Source organism: Euprymna scolopes, chromosome 44 (genome assembly GCF_053919585.1).
Source record: "Euprymna scolopes isolate OS-2025 chromosome 44, ASM5391958v1, whole genome shotgun sequence".
Lineage (NCBI taxonomy): Eukaryota > Metazoa > Mollusca > Cephalopoda > Sepiida > Sepiolidae > Euprymna > Euprymna scolopes.
The window spans coordinates 9,781,981-9,803,287 of record NC_136525.1 but is presented as its reverse complement, the minus strand read 5'-3'; the positions used below and the strand labels follow the sequence as shown (position 1 = coordinate 9,803,287).

General features: G+C 36.2%; 1 protein-coding gene across 1 annotated transcript in view; it reads right to left on the bottom strand.

Moving 5' to 3' along the window:
• The window catches only part of LOC145268686 (uncharacterized), a 227,468-nt gene that overhangs the window by 66,207 nt on the left and 139,954 nt on the right, over positions 1 to 21,307 (bottom strand). The window contains exon 2 of the mRNA XM_080124195.1: positions 17,058 to 17,126. The gene's annotated coding sequence lies outside the window, so the exon portion shown is untranslated. The remainder of the gene's footprint in view (positions 1 to 17,057; positions 17,127 to 21,307) is intronic.

Here is a 21,307-nt window from a genome sequence, read left to right as displayed (position 1 = left end):
GTGTATATATATATGTGTGTGTGTATGTGTGTGTATATATGTGTGTATGCGTGTGTGTATGTGTGTGTATATATGTGTGTGTGTGTATGTGTGTGTATATGCGTGTATATGTGTATGTGCGTGTGTATGTGCGTGTGTATGTGTGTGTATGTATGTGTGTATATGTGTGTGTGGAGAGAAAGTGAGAGAAAAAGACTGTCCGTTTTATCACACACACAATATATACATATATATATATATATATATATATATATATATATATATATAGTAGTAAGTTATGAAAATATATATGAGAATTAAGCTACACAAAATATTCCGCGTTTCATTCTCGTGTGAATTCGTCAGGTTTATGCCCTACCTAGCTCTACCTATGTATCAAGCACTGGTGAAGTAAACACTGAAAACTGTACGCATAGAATTATAATTTCGTATATTAATTTATGCGATTAAATGACGTAATCATACATATATATATATATATATATATATATATATATATATATATATATATATATATATATACTAGTAAAAGTACCCGTCGTTGGCTGGGTTCAAAAACAGCCTACAGAAAATGAACTCTGAATTATGAAAGTATGATAGGTTATGAAAAGGAAGGGTTGTAAAGAGATAGCTTCGAATTCGGGGGTATCAAAATCAAAGCAAAATATGATGAAAGTAAAAATAAAATAGATAACACCCCATAATTTATTATACCATACCTGATCACACTGAAACACTTATCACAATATTCTGTGGATCTATATTAAAAAAACCTTGTTAAACTTTGTGACATATTTCCATTCTATGGAGGTCAGGCGCGAACGAACACCCCATAATATTATTATACCCTATTTATTCAAACTGAAACATCATTATGAAAGTATACTTACGCAGATAGATATGAAAAGGCTTTATTAAAGTTTGTGACTATTCCCATTCTATAGAGCCCAGGCGCGAACGCAGACCCCACAATTTTATTATACCATCCCTATTTAAGTTAAAACATACTTATCAATTATATTATGTACATCTATATCAAAAACACTTGTAAACGTTTTTTTTTTAATTTTTAAATTTTTATTTCTATGCTTTGTGGACCAGGCGCATACGCAGACCCCACAATTTTAATGAATCATCATTATGCCAGATCAAACATACCCATTCCTGTGTCTCGATTGGTCGCGTTCAATGCTGCCAAGACTAAACTAGTTTCATTCAATAATTACAAGAAACCCTCTCTACCACCCATAGCAATGGCCAAAGACTCTTTATCTGAGAGTACATCTTTCAAACTCCTTGGCCTAACGTTCACAGGAAACATGAGTTGGAACAATTACATTGAAGGCATTGCCAGGGCCGCTGCAAGAAAGGTGGGCTCTCTCTACTGTGCTAACTAACACCCGAAAATATCCTGTACCTCTATAAGGCCACCATTCGCCCATGTATGGAGTATTGCTGTCACATCTGGGCTGGTGCATCTGCTACTAGTCTCTCGCTCCTTGACAAGGTTCAAAAGAGAGTCGCAAACCTGATAGGCCCTGAACTGGCATCTAAGCTTCAGCCTCTGTCCCATCGACGAAATGTTGCATCCCTCTGCCTTTTCTACAAGTATTTTAGTGGTGAATGCTCTGACGAACTGCAATCACTTGTGCCCCCACGACGTGAGCACCCTCGACAAACCCGACAGGCTGCTAAATCCCACCCCCACACTGTAGAGATCCCTAGATGTAAAAGATCTTTTTACTCCAATAGTTTCTTCCCCAGAACCGCTAGACTCTGGAATTCCATTCGAGGTCCCTGCTTCCCCAACAGTACTGACGTGCAGAAGTTCAAGTGTAACGTGAACCGACATCTTGCTGCCCAAATCCCTACATAGTACCCCAGTAGTTGTTGCCCCTGATAGTAGCCCCCTACACCAAAGTGGCAATTTGCCTTGTTTGGGGTGGAAATGTAATAATATAATAAAAAAAAATATCATTATATGTGATCAGTTTTCTATAATAGTCTATATAGTGTGATAATACTACCAGGAATTTGCATTTCAAAATTAAACATTCGTTTCGGATTTAAAGTACAATATCCTTTTTCTGCCCCTATATCCATTTCCCTTACTTAATGTATTTAAAATGTTTTAAAAACTTTCATCTTTCTATGTTTATTGCTTTTAGCAAATAAGGTGCAAATCAATGAAAACATTTGCTAATATTTTTCCTGTGAGGAGAAGAATAAGCATCGAAAACTCATGGGTTAAGGAAATAGATTTATTCAATTGTATTCTTTGTTTTAAAACAATAAAAAAAATTCTGAATTTGAAGATTGACTTTCAAAAATCATAAAATTTTAAATTCCTAAATTTTGATTTATTTGCTCTATCTGGTATATTGAGCAATTTTATTTAGCTGGGATTGTCTTATATAAAATATTATATCTAAGAATATTTTGTAAGATCGATAATCACTGGATTTGCATACAAGTACATATATTGCATTTCATTATTCTGAAGTGTGTATATATATCTATATCTATCTATATATCTATAAAAGTGAACGTGTCTGTCTGTATGTCTGTCTGTCTGTGTGTCTGTGTACATTTCCCTACGCAATAACTCTGTCAATTTTTAGTCTATAGACTCGAAATTTGAAATACCGGGTACTGAGATTTGGGAAAATCGATGTGACGGGTGTCAGCCAGAAATTTGGCTGTTAAGGGGTCAAATTTCAACGATTTGACCTTTAAGAACTCTACCAAACTCCTCCGACAATTTTGGGTCTACACCCTTGAAATTTTAGATATAGATTCCGTGGACATGGATCTAACGTAATAACTTGATTTGAGGCCAAAACAATAAATGTTCAGGGGTCATAATAGAGGTCAAAGTTTAAAAAATTACCCCCTTTTTTTTTGCTCAGCATACACCTCTAAACACCCGGGCAACGCCGGGCACCGATGCTAGTATATCTATAAAATTGAACGTGTGTATCTGTCTGTCTGTCTGTCTATCTGTTTGTCTGTGTGTCTGTCTGTCTGTGTACATTTCCCTACGCAATAACTCTGTCAATTTTTAGTCTATAGACTCGAAATTTGAAATACCGGGTACTGAGATTTGGAAAAATCGATGTGACGGGTGTCAGCCAGAAATTTGGCTGTTAAGGGGTCAAATTTCAACGATTTGACCTTTAAGAACTCTACCAAACTCCTCCGACAATTTTGGGTCTAGACACTTGAAATTTTAGATTTAGGTTTCTTGAACATGGATCTAACTTAATAAAGTGATTTGAGCCCGAAACTATAAATTTTAAGGGGTCATAATAGGGGTCAAAGTTTTAAAAAATTAACCATTTTTTTTTTTGTTTTTTTGCTTTTTTTGCACAGCATACACCTCCAAACACCCAAGCAACGCCGGGCACCCCTGCTAGTATATCTATAAAAGTGAAAGTGCCTGTATATGTGTCTGTGTGTGTGTGTGTGTCTGTGTACATTTCCCTACGCAATAACTCAATTTTCAGTCTACAGACTCGAAATGTGATATACAGGATATTGAGATTTGGGAAAATCTTTGTAATCCGTTTTCGGCCAGAAATTTGGCTGTTAAGGGGTCAAAGTTCAATTATTTGACCTTTGAGAACTCTACAAAACTCCAATTTTGGGTATAACACTTGAAATTTTAGATATAGATTCCTTGGACATTGATCTAACTTAATAACTTGATTTGAGCCCAAAACAATAAATGTTAAGGGGTCATAATAGGGGTCAAAGTTAAAAAAAAATTGACCTCTGCGGTCTCTACCAAATTACTCAGATAATTTCTGGTTTAAACATTTGAAATTTTACATAAAGGGTATTCAGAGATAGGGCAAGCTTTTTAATCGGTTTGGGTCGAAAATTTTTAGTTGCCAATATATAAATGTATGTACGTATATTTGCATGTCTGCCTAAAACTTTCGACAGAGGTGATGGATTTTCACAAGATCAGTATCGTTTTGAAGTTCGACCCTTCAGACAACAAATAGCGAAAAAATGGCTAAAACATTAATTTCTTAACCCTCAACTGGGCACTTTTCTACAGAGGGAGGGGGGTCGCTTTTTTCGCCGATATTTTCGAATGTCGTGCCCTCTTTTCGATTGTCTAACCTTAATTTAAACCTACGTCACTTCAGGTTTGACGGTGGTAGTAACAGCAAAGACGCCACGTTGTTTCTCCGTTCTTTTTCTCCTTCACGGTACGGGTTCGAGCTTGTCTTCCTACTAGCACTTTTTCTTTTTTATGTTTTTTATCAACATACACCTCCCTCCAAACACCCGGGCAACGCCGGGCTGAAATGCTAGTATATATATATATATATATATATATATATATATATATATATATATATTAAGTAATGTGATTGATAATTTAAAATTTAAAAATCAAATTTTAATTAAATTAAAAATCCGTTTCATAAGAAGGAACAACAACAAAATCAATTATCTGTACTATCGTTTCGGAAAACAATGCTTTTTATTGTGGTATGCATCAAGTTATGTACAATAATTGTATATAGTTTTTTGATAAGCAAGGTCTCCTCATCAGCAAATTTTGAAGGGTTTTTATTGAATTTAAAAGACACCATAAATAAACCTAGCATTAAAAGTAAGGCAGATGAATCTTTTAATTTTAACCACAGTTCCTGATTTCAAAAAACGAAAAAAATTTTTTTATATAGGCATCACCACTTATCCAGGCCAAGAGGCCACTCGAGGATAAGGGTTAAAGGGTGTACAGTAGTCAATTGGAAAATATAGTAATCGTTAGTCGTGGAAATTCGGTAAACTTGTTAACCTATGTGGAACGGTTCATCAAGAACTTGTTTAAGTTGCACTTGAAGACAACCATATTGTAGTCAGCTGGAAAGAAGGCAAACGGAAGACAATTCCACACAATTCTTTGTTCATAGAATCTACGTTTAGGTTTAGGCACAGATAAAGAATGAGGGAAATTATTGATGGTATTTTCAACTGGACGAGTGTTTTTCGTGAAAGTTTGGTGAGGGGGGACCATAGATTGGAGCTCAGACGAGCACTTACCATGAAGATAACGATAAAGCAGAGCCAGGCTCGCGACGTCCCTTCTGTGAGAAAAAGGTTGCAGGGAAGAGAAAAGAGACTTTTTTTGCTTAATTCTAACCATCCCTTTAAAAACAAATGTTTGAATCTGTCTTGCGCTTGGTTCACCGGTTATATTTGCCAAGTAGTTTTTGAAATTCTTTTTCACGAGTCCAGTGACTATTACTGGAATGATGGACATCTTCCTAAGATTCCAATTTCTTTTCATGGGGTACATGAAATTTTGTTATCGGTTCCCACCCAGCTCTATTTAACTCAGCATCATTGGAGGACACAAACTTCTACCAAGGTTTCTTCTTTCTTCTTGTTCCATATCACCATATCAGGCTTAATAGCTCCGTTTTCAAGGTATGCGGCTGTAGAAATTGCATAGTCATAGTGTATGGTGTATGACTTATTTCCAACTGTTATTTCTGGTAAACATGTTCCCAAAACTTGCTGCTGCATTCAATATTCAATATTTTTTTTTACTGGAATGATGGCGATCTTCCTAAGATTCCAGTTTCTTTTCATGCCGTACAAAAGACTTTGGTATTTCATTATCTTTTCCCTATCAGCTATGTTTAACCCATATACGAAATAATTGCGTTGACACACCGGTTCTCGTCAGATCACTGATGTTAAGCAACGTTGAGGCTGGTTAATACCAGATGGGTGACCATTTGGGAATTCTAGGCGCTGTATGTGCTCTCCGCTTATCTCGGCATTTGTTTCCAGTCGTCCTGTACATACACTTCACTTGCCACTGGTATTTAACAATGTCGACTCCGGAGAGGTGTGGTTGGAGATTGTGCACCTCCTGCCACAAAAATTTCATGCGCAGGCACCCCTTCATTGGTATCCAGAGCCTGTCAAAGATTGAAGAGGCCTATGTATGTTTAACCCAGCATTGCTCGGGAGACAAACTTCTACTGAGGTTTCTTCTTTCTCCTTCTTTCCAATCTATCTTCTATACTCTTATAAATTCGTTTTTCTTTTGTGTGCAATGATATTCATATTGAAAACACTCGACTCTTTTCTATTTATTTAAAAAGAGAATACAATTTTCTTATATATGGGTTTTGGAATTCCATTCACTAGCAAAATATCTAGCTAATTTGCATATTCTTTTAAACATTCATTTTAATTAATTCCCTATTAGGTGCTTCGGTTTTCTTGTGGGATAATCATCTTTAGTTAACTACTAGTATTTCAGCCCAGCGTTTCCCGGGTGTTTGGATGTGTATGTTGAGCAAAAAAAAAAAAAAAATGTGGTAGTAGCAAGGCAGGCTCGAACCCGTACTGCGAAGAAGGAAAAGAACAGGGAAAAACCCTGACGCCTTTGCGGTTACAACCACCGCCGAACCTGAAGTGACTTATGTTTAAATTAAGGCTAGACAATCGAAAGGAGAGGATAGCTTTAAAAAATATCGGCGAAAAAAAAGCGACCCCCCTGTAGAAAAGTGCCTAGTTGAAGCTGAAGATATTAATGTTTTTTTGCCAATGTTTCGATATTTGTCGTCTGAAAGGTCGAACTTCAAAACGATACTGATCTTGGTAAAATCCGTTGCCTCTGTCAAAGTTTTAGGCAGACATGCAAACATACATACATACATACATTTATATATTGGTAACTAAAAATTTTCAACCCAAACCGATTAAAAAGCTTGCCCTATCTCTGAATACCCTTTATGGAAAATTTCAAATGTTTAGACCAGAAATTGTCTGAGTAATTTGGTAGAGACCGCAGAGGTAAAATATTTTTAAAATTTGACCCCTATTATGACCCCTTAAAATTTATTGTTTTGGACTCAAATCAAGTTATTAAGTTAGATCCATGTCCAAGGAACCTATATCTAAAATTTCAAGTGTTTAGACCCAAAATTGTCCGAGGAGTTTGGTAGAGTTCTCAAAGATCAAATCGTTGAACTTTGACCCTTTAACAGACAAATTTCTGGCCGAAAACGGATTACAAAGATTTTCCCAAATCTCACTACCCTGTATATCAAATTTCGAGTCTGTAGACTGAAAATTGACAGAGTTATTGCGTAGGAAAATTTACACAGACAGACACACAGACACAGACACGTTCATTTTTATAGATATACTAGCATGGGTGCCTGGCGTTTCCCAGGTATTTGGAGGTGTATGTTAACCAAAAAAAAAAAAAAAAAAAAGCGGTCAATTTTTTTAACTTTGACCCCTATTATGACCCCTTAAAATTTATTGTTTTGGGCTCAACTCCAGTTATTAAGTTAGATCCATGTCCAAGGAACCTATATCTAAAATGTCAAGTGTTTGGACCCAAAATTGTCAGAGGAGTTTGGTAGAGTTCTCAAAAGTAAAATCGTTGAACTTTGACCCCTTAATCGCCAAATTTCTGGCCGAAAACCGATCACAAAGATTTTTCCAAATCTCAGTACCCTGTATATCAAATTTCGAGTCTGTAGACTAAAAATTGACAGAGTTATTGCGTAGGGAAATCTACACACAGACACACAGACAGATTCACAGACAGACAGATACACAGACATGTTCATTTTTATATATCGATATATATATCGATGCTGATATTCTACATGATTTATACTTGCATAATATTTGCGTAAAAAGTTTATAGTAAACACAAAATTGTTTCCATATATAGTTATGTATACGTATATATTTTTGTTTAACAAATTTTGCCTACCAGACTCCTCCTAGAGTTTTTGTTCTACAGACATGAAACTTCATATATAAGGTATTGAATTCATGCGAAACTTTATATTTTGGTTTTAACCCGGAAAAATCCGTGCAAAAGTGTGAAAATTAAAAAAAAATTAATTTGCCAGGTGAAGGTCGAACGCCGTCATTACGAATGCATAATGTAGTCGCTATTTGTTCATGTTTTAATTTTTAGCCTTGCAATAAACATGTTTTCATAGCCCAGTCATTGACGGCAGAGACAAAATAAATAGTGAGCTGAACGTTTTGGTTTCGATTTTCGGTGGTGGCGCATGAGTCTTTTTTTTTTTTACTTTTTAAATCATTATTATATTTCCAATCTATCTATCTATCTATCTATAAAAGTGAAAATGTCTGTTTGTCTTTTCTCTATGGTAGTTAATGAAAACTATTATACAGAAAGGCATCACTTTACATTAGAGGATAAAAGGCTAAAGAGTGTACAGTAGTCAATTGAACAATATAGTAATCGTTAGTAATGGAAATTCGGTAAATTTGTTAACTTAAGTGGAACGTCTAATCAAGAACTTGTTTACGTTGGACTTGAAGACAACAATATTGTAGTCAGTTGGAAAGCAGGCAAACGGAAGACAGTTCCGCAGACGTGCAGTTGTAAGAAAGAAACTTTGTCCATGGAATCTACGTTTAGGTTTAGGCATAGATAAAGAGGGGGGTTTATGGTGTTTTCAGATAAACGAGTGTTTCTCGTGAAAGTCTGGCGAGGGGAGGGGCATAGATTGGAGCTCAGACGAGCACTTGCCATGAAAATAACGATAAAGCAGAGACAGGCTCGCAACGTCTCTTCTGTGAGAAAGAGGTTGCAGGGAAGAGAAAAGGGCATCCCTCACTAGACTACGAAGTCTATTTTGAACTTTGTCAAGGTATATTATCTATAAATATAAAAGCGAAAATGTATGTATGTATGTATGTATGTATGTATGTATGTATGTATGTGTGTTCGCTTTTTCTGTGTGTCTACAAAAGGCTTCTTTCAGAGAAGCGGTCGCTCGTTTAACAACTTTTTAAAACATTTTATATCACATATAAATCGTAATATCTCACACTGAACACCGGAGCTCGCCTGTCTGTTTAATTTGGTGGATTTCGGGAAGATAAATATTCAATATTTGTCGCTCGCCGCATGTGGGTTAGTCTTTTTCCTATAACATCTTTGGAGGGGGGGGGGGGAAGCGTTCAGCAGTAAATGAATACCATCCCGCAGTCAAAACGCGACCTCATTTAAACAGGCACTTGCTAAATCCAACTAATTAAATAAATTCAAACGTGTTTCCGTTTGCATCTCGCGGTGGGGCAATGGTTAACATCGCACTTTTTTTTTCACACTTTAATTTACAACTTTGCCTCAAGGGTTCGGGTTCGATCCTCATACTTACTTTTTTTTTTACCCTCCCCCAAACATCCGGGCAACGCCGGCTACCCCTCGCTAGTAATATATATATTGCCAAGATTTGCTGCTGCATCTAATATTCAACCATTTTTTTACAGCTCATCAAATGGATATGCTTACATACTACAAGCAGAACGTTACAGTTGGATGTAACTGCTGACCTATGTTGATATCCGTGTTGTGACATTGTGTTGTGCATGTTGTGTTCGTGTGTTCGTGGTTTGAGGGAGCATTGTGTTTTTTATGTGTCTTGTGCCCGTTGTGTGTATATTAAGTGTTATGTGTGTGTGTTTTTGTGTTCGTATTATTTGGATTCATCGGACTACTTTTCTCACCATGAGTGTCATTTTCACAACGTTTCGTTCGATGTAACCCCCGGTCTTCTTCAGGTGTATCTTTCTTATTTAACTCTGGAATGTTCATGTCGCACTCGGGAATTTGGACGGAATTTCGAACGGCACCCTTTATTTACTTCATAGGAGTAGCATGTTCTCGTTCCGTCGGCCATGACTGGATAGATGTCCTTAGTAATTCGCAATTGTATTTTGTTATGAAAATGACGCTCAAGATGAGAATAGTAGCCCGATGAATAACAATACTACGATCTTCATCTCAAAAATCCGGAACTGTTTTGTGCGTGTGTATGTGTGTGTGTGTGTGTATTCGTATGCTGTGTGTGTGTTCGTATGCTGTGTGTGTGTGTATTCGTATGTCGTGTGTGTGTATGTGTTCGTATGCTGTATGTGTGTGTGTTCGTATGCTGTGTGTGTGTGTTCGTATGCTGTGTGTGTTCGTATGTTCTGTGTGTGTGTTCGTGTGTTGTGTGTGTGTGTTCGTATGCTGTGTGTGTGTGTGTGTTCGTATGTTGTGTGTGTGTGTGTTCGTATGTTGTGTGTGTGTGTTCGTATGCTGTATGTGTGTGTGTTCGTATGCTGTGTGTGTGTTCGTATGTTGTGTGTGTGTGTGTTCGTATGCTGTATGTGTGTGTGTTCGTATGCTGTGTGTGTGTGTGTTCGTATGTTGTGTGTGTGTGTGTTCGTATGTTGTGTGTGTGTGTTCGTATGCTGTATGTGTGTGTGTTCGTATGCTGTGTGTGTGTTCGTATGTTGTGTGTGTGTGTGTGTTCGTATGCTGTATGTGTGTGTGTTCGTATGCTGTGTGTGTGTGTGTGTTCGTATGTTGTGTGTGTGTGTGTTCGTATGTTGTGTGTGTGTGTTCGTATGCTGTATGTGTGTGTGTTCGTATGCTGTGTGTGTGTTCGTATGTTGTGTGTGTGTGTGTGTGTGTTCGTATGCTGTATGTGTGTGTGTTCGTATGCTGTGTGTGTGGGGGGGTAAAGGTATTAATAAACAAGCCTTAAAGGAAACGATACAAAATCTGCAAAAAAGTTTCAAATTTTCAATGTTCGTATGTTGTTTGTGAATCGTGTGTATGTTAGGTGCATCGTGTGCGGCGTGTGTGTGCGCGTTTGGTAAAAAATCTTTATTGTATTTATATTTCATGCATTCTATTTGTGTGTTGTGTGCATTGTGTGCGTTGTGTGTTGCGTGTTGTTTGTGTATTGTGTGTTGTGAGTATTGTGTGTGTTGTATCAATTTGAGTATTGTGTGTGTGCTGTGTGTTTTGTGTATTGCGTGTGTATTGTGTGTGTTGTGTGTATATTGCGTGTATTGTGTGTGTGTTGTGCGTTATGCGTGTATTGTGTGTATTGTGCATGTTGTGTTGTGCGTTGTGCGTTGTGCATGTATTGTGTGTGTGTTTTGCGTATATTATGTGTGTTGTGTGTTGTGTGTCGTGTGTGTATTGTGTATGTTGTATTAATTCGTGTATTGGGTGTGCTGTGTGTCTTGTGTATTGCATGTGTTGTGTGTTGTGCGTTGTGTGTGTATTGTGTGTGTATTGTGTGTGTTGTGCATGCGTGTTGTATAAATGTTTTCTGTGTGTTGTGTATGTTTTTTCTTGTATGTGTGTGTTTTGTGTATATTGCACGTGCATTGTGTTTATGTTAGGTATATCGTGTGTGGCGTGTGTGTGTGCGCGTTTGGTAAAAGTTATTCATTGTATTTGTTTTTCATGCATTATGCTTGTGTATTGTGTATGTCTGCGTGTGTAACGTGTGTGTGCTTTGTGCGTGTTGTGCGTGTGTTTTGTGTGCTGTGTGTGTTGTACATGCGTTTTGTATATGTGTTTTCTGCCTGTTGTGTGTGTGTGTTTTGCATACGCTGCATGTCTAGTGTGTGTACGATAGGTGTAGTGTGTGTTGTGTATGTGTACGTGTGTGTGTATGTATGTATATAAACTGAAAACATTAATAAAGTGCTGTCCATTTTGTTTTTCAAGTAGGCAGACAGTCTGACTTCGTTCTGTGTAGTATATGCGCTTGATCGACGATGGCGTAAAAAAATATTAAAAAACACAAGACAGGAAAGAAAAAAACAAAAAACAAAAAAACAAAAACAGCCCACTGCAATCTCATCCTCCCTTCCTTCAACCCTTTCATTCTCTCACAACAGAATCCATCTACCCAGCCACCCCGAGCCACTGACGCGGGGGTGGGAGTACCGCCACCACCACCACCACCACTACCCACTAGCGGTAAGTCGTCTTATCAGCTGCTCTGTTCGTGATAACCTTATCAGCCTGAAAGAATACTCGCTTTGTCCTTTTCTTCTTCTTTTCACCCCGTACATATCTTAGCGTTGCCAAGTTAGCGGTTTTCCCGCTAAATTTAGAGATTTTCCTCTAGAATTTAGCTAGTCAAATTTCTGTATTCTTACGGTGTACCGACCGCGCTATCGTCCGAATAATCCAGACGGTTTATAGAAAACGCCGAAAGGGACCGAACGAAAGTTTTATAATCTTTTTTTCTCGCACAAATGCTGACAATTTTTTGTCTCAATGAATCGTCGTCAACAAGTGGCAACAAGTCTCCCCAGATTTCCAGTACACTCCACCACTTTCGATAAACTTTGCAAATTAATTTGCACTATCATAACAGCCTCCTGCCATTGACGTCTGGCTAACAACGACGAATTTGACATTCGAATTTGATTGGTTGGTTGGTTGGTTGCAGTGGCGTATCTAGGGTATGGCAGGCATGGCCCGTGCCATGGGCGCCACTCTGACATGGGCGCAAAAATTGCTTGACAAAAATTAAAATTAGTAGTTAGGTATATCTAAGGTATAAATTATTAAGAAGGGGCGCACATTCAAACTTTGCCATGGACGCCATTTTACATAGGTACGCCACTGGTTGGTTGTTTTTGTTTTACGGCATATCAACCCTTTTCAGGTTATTTAATGCCGAATCCAGTGATTTTAAAGAAAATTTTTTTAATAGAGTATATACAGTGATGATCATATTTATTGGCACGGTAAAATAAAAGTTAAATTTTGTCTAATAAATTCTAAAAAAGGGATTAAATTAAAGAAAATAACAAAGTATATTATGTATTTTTAACTGGCCTTTCCGATGCAGCAATCGGATTTTAGAAAAAAATAAATAACAAAGGAACAACAAACATAATTGCAAAAAACCCTTTTAACTTTTATTTTATCGTGCCAATAAATATGATCATCACTGTATATATATATATATATATATATATATATATATATATATATATATATATATATATATAAAGTCGGTTTCTATTTAACCCATAGTTGGGACCCTAACAGGTACTACCACTCCGGGTCAGAGTGAATCTGGGAGCAATGGTAATTAAAGGGTGGCTCCACACTCCCAAAATTTGGAATTTGAGTGGCAATAAGCCTCTCCAAGGTCCCATTCCTCTTCGCACTCATCCAGTGGCGGTCTGGTTGGTGTTTTCTCTCCCCCATCTCTTCAGTCTTTCCATCCTCTTTGACCCTTCACGAATATTTAGTGTGATGTCAGTCTATACTGACACTGCAGTTTTTTTTGGAAGGGGGAGTTAACTTACAATTTCGCAGTTTCAGTTTTCTTAGTTCCTTGTGGTGTTCCTCTGTCTTTTTTTTTTCTTAGCAATATGTTGATTTTTGTAGGAAGGAGGGCACAAAGAGCACCCTGGTTGGGACGAAAAAATAATAATTTTCTCAGTATAGAGGGTTTCCCTTCCATTGACCGAAACAAATTAAATTAAGTGTAGCATCAGAACAGCTTGGCCCGAAGAAAGCAAGCCTTTTTTCTATTTATTTAAAAAGAAAATACACTTTGTTATATATGGGTCTTGGAATTGCATCCATCTGCAAAAGATCTATCTAATTTGCATATTCTTTTAAACATTCATTTTAATTAATTCCTTATTAGTTTTTTTTTTCAGTTTTCTTATGGGATGATCATCTTTAGTTAACTATTACGTGTAATTATATTCATGCAGATATTCTACATGATTTATACTTGCGTAATATTTGTGTAAAAAGCTTACAGTAAACACAAAATTGTTTCTATATTATAATATATAATAATAATAGAATAACAATAACAAAGACTTTCGCTGGCGAGGACTACTATTGACCGTAACCAGTTATACAGTCCTTTTGAAATTTTCATCTCTATTTTTCTCGTTATGTAATGAAACCTATATGAAGTATGTTCCTTATTAAATTGTAAAGATTTTCTATTCTGAAAGAAGCTTTAAACAATTAAAGTTGTGGTGTGAGGAGAAATACAAACGGAAACAGAGAGAATATTCAGACCTGTAATAATACAAAGAGGGGGTTGCAAACATGAGTTGTGGTGTGAGGAGAAATACAAACTGAAATAGAGAGAAGGAGAGTTTTAAAATATAATCTTAAAAAGATAAGATACAAGTTAGAAAAGCATTTCATCCAAGGCATGAAAATTGTTGAACAAAATGTTTTTATTATAGACTTTAAAAATAAAGGTACAAGATTCAATTTGAAATTCATTTATCTTCAAAGTGCATTTATAAATTTTACAAAGTAAGGTATAAAAATCTAATTTAAATTGAATCAAAAAATACCTTGGATTTATTTTATGTAATGTACATTTTGTTGCAATTTATAAACATTATCTTTCATCTAGCAATTAATGATATAGATATAAAATTTTCAATGATTTTTTTTAAACGTGCAATAGAATGCACATTACATAAAATAAATCCAAGGTAATTTTTTGATTCAATTTAAATTAAATGTTTATACATTACTTTGTAAAATTTATGAAAGTGCACTTTGAAGATAAATAAATTTCAAATTGAATCTTGTACCTTTATTTTTAAAGTCTATTTATGAAGATTCTTTTTATTAAGCCAGTCGATCCTATCACAACCGGTATAATGTTTATTTCTTTCAGAGACCATGTTATTTTTTAGATTATTTTTTAGGTCCTGATATTTTGTTATCTTTTCCCGTTCAGCTCTATTAAGGCCAAAATCATTTGTGACTGTGACATCGACAATGAGCGCAGTTCTTTCGGGCTTATTCCATATAACAATATCTGGTTTGATGGCCTTGTCTTTTATGTATCTGCCTGCCTGTATGTCTTTGTCATAGAACACGCTCACATTTCCATTTGATGTTATGAGGTACAGAGAAAGGGCTGAGAAAGCATAGCCTAGCCTACGACACACGCACACGCACACACACACACACACACACACACACACACACACACACACACACACACACACTTTTCTTGTTTTGTGTTTTTTTGGGGGGGGCTTTTCGTCTTTTGATTTTTTTGCCATCTTGCGACTTTTGCGATATCTAAAAAAATCGTGGTATCTTAAGATTTAAATATAGATACAATGTATCGTCGTGTTTTAAAAAAAATCGTATGTCAGTGCATTCGTATCTCAACGTATTGCTGTAGTAAGATTGCACATCTGAAGAGAAGAATAGGTTGAAGTCTCCCAAAATTCATACTAAAATCGTCCACAAGGGTCACTGACGTAACGGATAAAGTACTAGGTAAACATTCAGTGGTAAAGTTATACTCTTCCGGGGGTTGAAGGTTCAATCCAGGCAACAATTGCGTATTACCTAGAATATCTATCACTAGTCCCTCGCTGTTGGATAGGGTTCAAAACAGAATCTTAAATCTAATAGGTCTCATTTTGTCAACTAAGCTCCAACCCCTGTCCCATCGCTGCAATGATGCATCCCTATGCCGGTTTTATAAATATTTTAATGGAATGTGCTCTGATGTGTCCTTTCAACGTGCATACTCCCGGTAAATCCGTTTAGCAACAAAATCACACCCCTTCACTGTTGAGGTCTCTAAATACCAGAAAGCTTCCGACTTAAATACTTTCTTCCCTCGAATAGTTAGACTTTGGAATTCCCTTTCTGTTACCGATTTCCCTGATTGTACTGATTATGCAGAAGTTTAAATGTAATGTAAACCAACATCTTGTTAATGCATAATCCCAAATAGGTCCAAATAGGTCAAAAACGTCCAAGGTAAACAAACACACATACACAATGCCATGCTGCCAAATACTCACATATACACATATATTATTTACCCATATTAACATGAACGTTTTGAATGCAAGTAAAAAACACACACAAACAAAAAAAAAAACCCAAAATAGACGTCTACTCGGTCATTGCTGATAGAACCAGATCATACTACCCCTATGGATTAAAAGAAGTGTTTCATTTAAAATCTCGTGCAGATTCCCCAGTTCGATAGAAAAATTCCTGAGTTGAACAAGAGATGCCTGAAGAAGGTGGGAGGTTACATCGACTGAAACGTTTTAAAAAATAACATTCTAGATGAGAACAATAGTTCGGATAATCTAAATAATAACGTTTTAACCGTTTTTATTTACTTGGGAGTCACTAAGGCCTGAAAGCCACTCGAGGATAAGGGTTGGTGAATGTAAGGTGATAGTGTAGTAATCGTTGATGGTGTAAATGGGGAAGGATCAACAAGAATTTGTTTACATTGGATTTGAAAACCTTCATGTTGTATTCAACCGGGAAGCAGGCCAACGTAGCAGTGTTCCGCAGGTAGACAGTTCTGTGAAAGGTTTATTCATGGAATCTGTGTTTAGATTTAGGAACATATAGAAAGGGGGGAAATTGTTTATAATGGTTGGAGCTAGTCGAATGTTTTTTGTAGCTAAAGGTTGGAGTCCCTCTTGCCAAACTTTCACAAAAACATTCGATTGAAGTTCAGTCGAGCACTTGCGATAAAAATAACGATAGAGCAGAGACAGCGCAACGTTTCTTCTGTGGGAAAAAGGGGTTGCACTCTATCAAGGCTGGATAGGGAGCGCCGAGCAACTCCTGCCCAGATGTGGCAGCAGTACCCCATTTTAGGGCATATCTGGCTCTTATATAGATAGAGGATGTCATCACAAATGAGATATATGTTGAAGAGATAGAGTGATTCAAGCATTTTTCCAGCAATCTTGGCAACAGATTTGATGTATGTGTTCCATTTCAGATCAGGAGTGAAGGTCAGTCTCAGAAGATTATATAAAACTAGTTGATAATAAGGTCCCCAACGTGTTTCCGCATAGCAAACTCAATCAGTCCCCGTCGAGGGATTACGCATACCATTTATAAATAAGGAAATATTTTTTAAATAAGAGAGCCAACTTAATAAGGCTAGTTTTGGTGGTTATAGTCAACATTGGCTGCTCTTTTCAACTTCCGGTTTTTGCTCCCCAGACGAGATGACGGTGAAAAGCAAGATATGGTCCCTTTTTTTCTGGTTAATGATTTCTTTCCTGTGAGATAACACGAAAGATCGCCCTCTTTCCCCAAGTTAAGAATGGCTTTTTTTTTGTCCGCTTGACCATCTTTAATAATTTAGTTAAATTGATAATAGAGACTAGAAGTCCAAAAGAGCAGACAATCTTGACTATAATCGTTTTGATCTTACCTGCTGATGGTTTAATGGCCAACAATCCTTAGGACTCTTGTCCTTACTCTTCAAGATCATTTTGGCAATCTGTAAAAAAGGAAACAACATGCTAAGTATAGGAATATAGAGTGGGGAATAAAAAACAAATGCATAAAGAAAACATTGCAAATGTCGCATAGAAACGCAAAGAGTTAGGGTTAGAGTTAGGGTTTATGATTAGGGTTACGGTTTATGTTTAGAGTTAGAGTAAGGTTGGATTTATGGCTAGGATTAGAGTTAGGATTATGGTTAGAGTTGGATTTAGGGTTTATGGTTATGGTTAGGGGTAGAGTTCAGGATTACAGTTAGAATTAAGATTTAGGGTTCTGTGTTAGCGTTTAGGGTTACAGTTCGTTAAGGTATGGGTTTATGTTTATGGTTAGAGTTAGGGTTTATGGTTATGGTTAGGGTTTATAGATTTGGTTAGGGGTAGAGTTCAGAATTACAGGTAGAATTAAGATTTAGGGTTTTGTGTTAGAGTTTAGGGTTACAGTTCGTTAAGGTATGGGTTTATGGTTATGGTTAGGGTTAGGGTTTATAGTTATGGTTAGGGGTAGAGTTCAGGATTACAGTTAGAATTAGGATTTAGGGTTTTGTGTTAGAGTTTAGGGTTACAGTTCGTTAAGGTATGGGTTTATGTTTATGGTTAGAGTTAGGGTTTATGGTTATGGTTAGGGTTTATAGATTTGGTTAGGGGTAGAGTTCAGGATTACAGTTAGAATTAGGATTTAGGGTTTTGTGTTAGAGTTTAGGGTTACAGTTCGTTAAGGTATGGGTTTATGTTTATGGTTAGAGTTAGGGTGTATGGTTATGGTTAGGGTTAGAGTTTATAGATTTGGTTAGGGGTAGAGTTCAGAATTACAGTTAGAATTAAGATTTAGGGTTTTGTGTTAGAGTTTAGGGTTACAGTTCGTTAAGGTATGGGTTTATGGTTATGGTTAGAGTTAGGGTTTATGGTTATGGTTATGGTTAGGGTTTATAGTTATGGTTAGGGGTAGAGTTCAGGATTACAGTTAGAATTAAGATTTAGGGTTCTGTGTTAGAGTTTAGGGTTACAGTTCGTTAAGGTATGGGTTTATGGTTATGGTTATGGTTAGGGTTAGGGTTTATGGTTATGGTTAGGGTTAGGCTTTATTGCTAAGAGTTAGGATTAGAGTTAGGGTTTGCGTTAGAGATAGGGTTAGAGAATTGCATCAGCAGTGAGATATCTACTGGATCGGTAGAAGGATCCCACCATTGTCACAGCGACCTTGGCAACGGATTTGATGTACGTGTTCCATTTCAGATCAGGAGTAAAGGTCCAGCCCAGAAGCTTCTCAAAACAAAGATATTTTTAAAAAACTGCCCATTGTTCGTCGAAATAATTATTTTAATAAATAAAATAAAATTATATTTAATTGTATTTTATTTAAAACAAACTGTTCGTTGTTCGCTCAAAAATGATTATTTGAATAAATAAAGTAAAATTATATTTAATTGAATATATTTTAAAACTTGTTCGTCGTTTGTTGAAATAATTATTTTGATAAAGTAAACTTATATTTAATTAAAAATATTTTTTGAAAACTGTTTGTCGTTCGTTAAAAATTTATTTTAATAAATAAAGTACAATTAAGCTGACATTGCTACAACAGTGTAGTAAATAATGGGCAGTCAACGATTCTCCCACTATCAAATAATCATGAGGTTGCAACCGACAAGGCAAATCTGTTTGCTAGTCGGTTTACCTCAAACTCCACACTGGACCCGGAACACCACTCTCTCCCCGACTTTCCTTGGCGAACAGATGCCACACTAGACGATTTGAAAATCACCTCTTCTCAGGTACATGGTATTATAAAAAACCTAGACACCTCAAAAGCATGTGGACCAGATCTCATCCCGGTTTGCTGTTAAAAAAATGTTCCAGTTCTCTCCAAACTTTACAATAAATACCTTAATGAATCTTGCTTTCCCGACTGCTAGAAAACCGCTTCTGTGGTACCAGTCTCCAAGAATTTTAAATTATTTCCCCATTAGCTTCCTCCCGCTTTTTGACAAAATATTTGAGTCCTTAGTTAATCAAGCCCTAGTCCAGCATCTAGCAGCTGCTAAACTCCTGACTGACAAACAATATGGATTCAGGCAAGCCCGTTCAACAGCAGATATCTTAACTGTAATCTGTGAACGTATATACCGTTCACTGGACAAAACATATATGAGAAATATTTGGAATCAAGTCTTTTAAGGTTAGGGGTGTTTTTTTTCCGAAAGCCGGTCTTAAAATAGGGAGGTTGGAGTGTTTATAATATACTGGGGCACGTCATAAAAATTTACCATTTATTTATATTATTATAATTATAATTATTATTATTAGTTTTATTAAAATTTCTGTAAATATATAAAAAGAACGTACGCAGAAAGACACCCATTTATTTAAATATATTTTGTTTAAATACGTTTGTTTTATTACTTACATTAAAAAAGTTTTGTGTAAATAGAAAAGTTTTCTTTTTTTGTAATCCTTAAAAGTTTTGTAAATATTTAATATTAAAGAAAATGTTTTGTAAATATTTATTTTTACTTTTAAATCTTTAAAAGTTTTGTAAATATATTTAAAAAAAAAATCTTGCTCGCGAACATTCGAATATGTCTGCTATTTGACCTATTTACACGTTTAGAAACAACTAACGGCAATGTCAAGGTCGAACAAACGGTGCCTCTTGAATTGTTCGCTTATTTTTGTAGTCTGTTACGGGGTATCTAATCTTTACTTGATCCGTAAAATTATATTTTATTAAATATATTTTTTAAAAACTCCTTATCGTTCGCTTAAAAAGAATGTTTATATACAAAACATACATTTTAAAAATATGTTTTAAAGTTTTCGTTTAAAAAAGATCATATTTTTGTGATAAATGTATTTATTCTTGAGGGCGAAGCAAGGCTTAGAAAAGTGAACCGCTTAGGTCTATTCAGGACCAACACAACAGCTCATCCGGTAAAAGGCTACTGAAATGACCCATTGGACTGATTGTCGAGACCGTGTTATCTCCTGTTATGTACCAGGGTACTAATGTATTTATGCGGTCCTGGATATGACCTTAAACTATATCCGATGGTGAGGCCCCATGATAAGGCCCTTGGGGAGTGTGGAGCCACCCTTTAATTGCCATTGCTCCCAAGTCCACTCTGATCTGGACTGGTAGTATCTGTTAGGGTCCCAACTATGGGTTGGATAGAAAACAACTTGAAAAAAACAAATATATTCCATTAAAAAATTTTTCTTAAAAATCACTGGATTCGGCATTAAATAACCCGAAAAGTGTTGATATGCCGTAAAGCAAAAACAACCAACCAAATTTTTGCCTAGGAATATTTTGGTCACATGATATTTTTGTAAATGGTGTAATCTAAAAAAAAAAGTAACCTTGTCTCAACTTCCCAGGCGGACATGAGACGGTCATCTTTGGAGTCTTGATAATTGCTCAAAGCTCGAATGTAACATTTACAAGATGTCTTCAATAAGTTTCCAGACTTTTTTTTATACAGGCATTTAAAATTGTTGCAGACTCTTGAAAATTCAGTATGCTATTGCCATACGTCTTATGAGAAGACTGACTAATTTTATGATTTCAGGTTGAAATGAACAGCTACAGTAGGAATTGGAATACACCCTACTAAAGCCTGATTGTCACAGCTGGTGAATTTCAAAAATGCAATCTGGACGTGAGAACACTTTGCAAGAACGATATGCAATAAAATTCTGTTTTAAACTTGAAAAAAAAAAATGCCACAGAAACGTATGGAATGCTTTAGACTGCTTGTGGACCATCTTGCATGAATCAAATATCAGTTTTTGGGTGGCATAAGAGATTCAAGGAAAGCATGGTGTCTGTGAGAGATAATGTAAGGTCCGGGAGGAGTAAGGAAGTCAGAACACCAGAGTTGATTGGCCAAATAAAGAATTTCATGGATAAAGACCGTCGTGTGTCTATAGAAACAATAAATGCACAATTTGATGTCAGTGTGGAAACCGTACACACAATTATTTGTGAGGAATTGAAGATGTGGAAGATTTGCGCGAAGTTTGTCCCATGTGTGTTCCATCCTTTTCACAGACTATTTGACAAATATGGGCGTCAAGACAGTTTCTCACTTTCTCTATAGTCCAGAGCTTACTCCTTGTGACTTTTGGTGGTAAATGTGACTATCGGAATATGCTGACCAAATCATCGCTAAAAAAAACG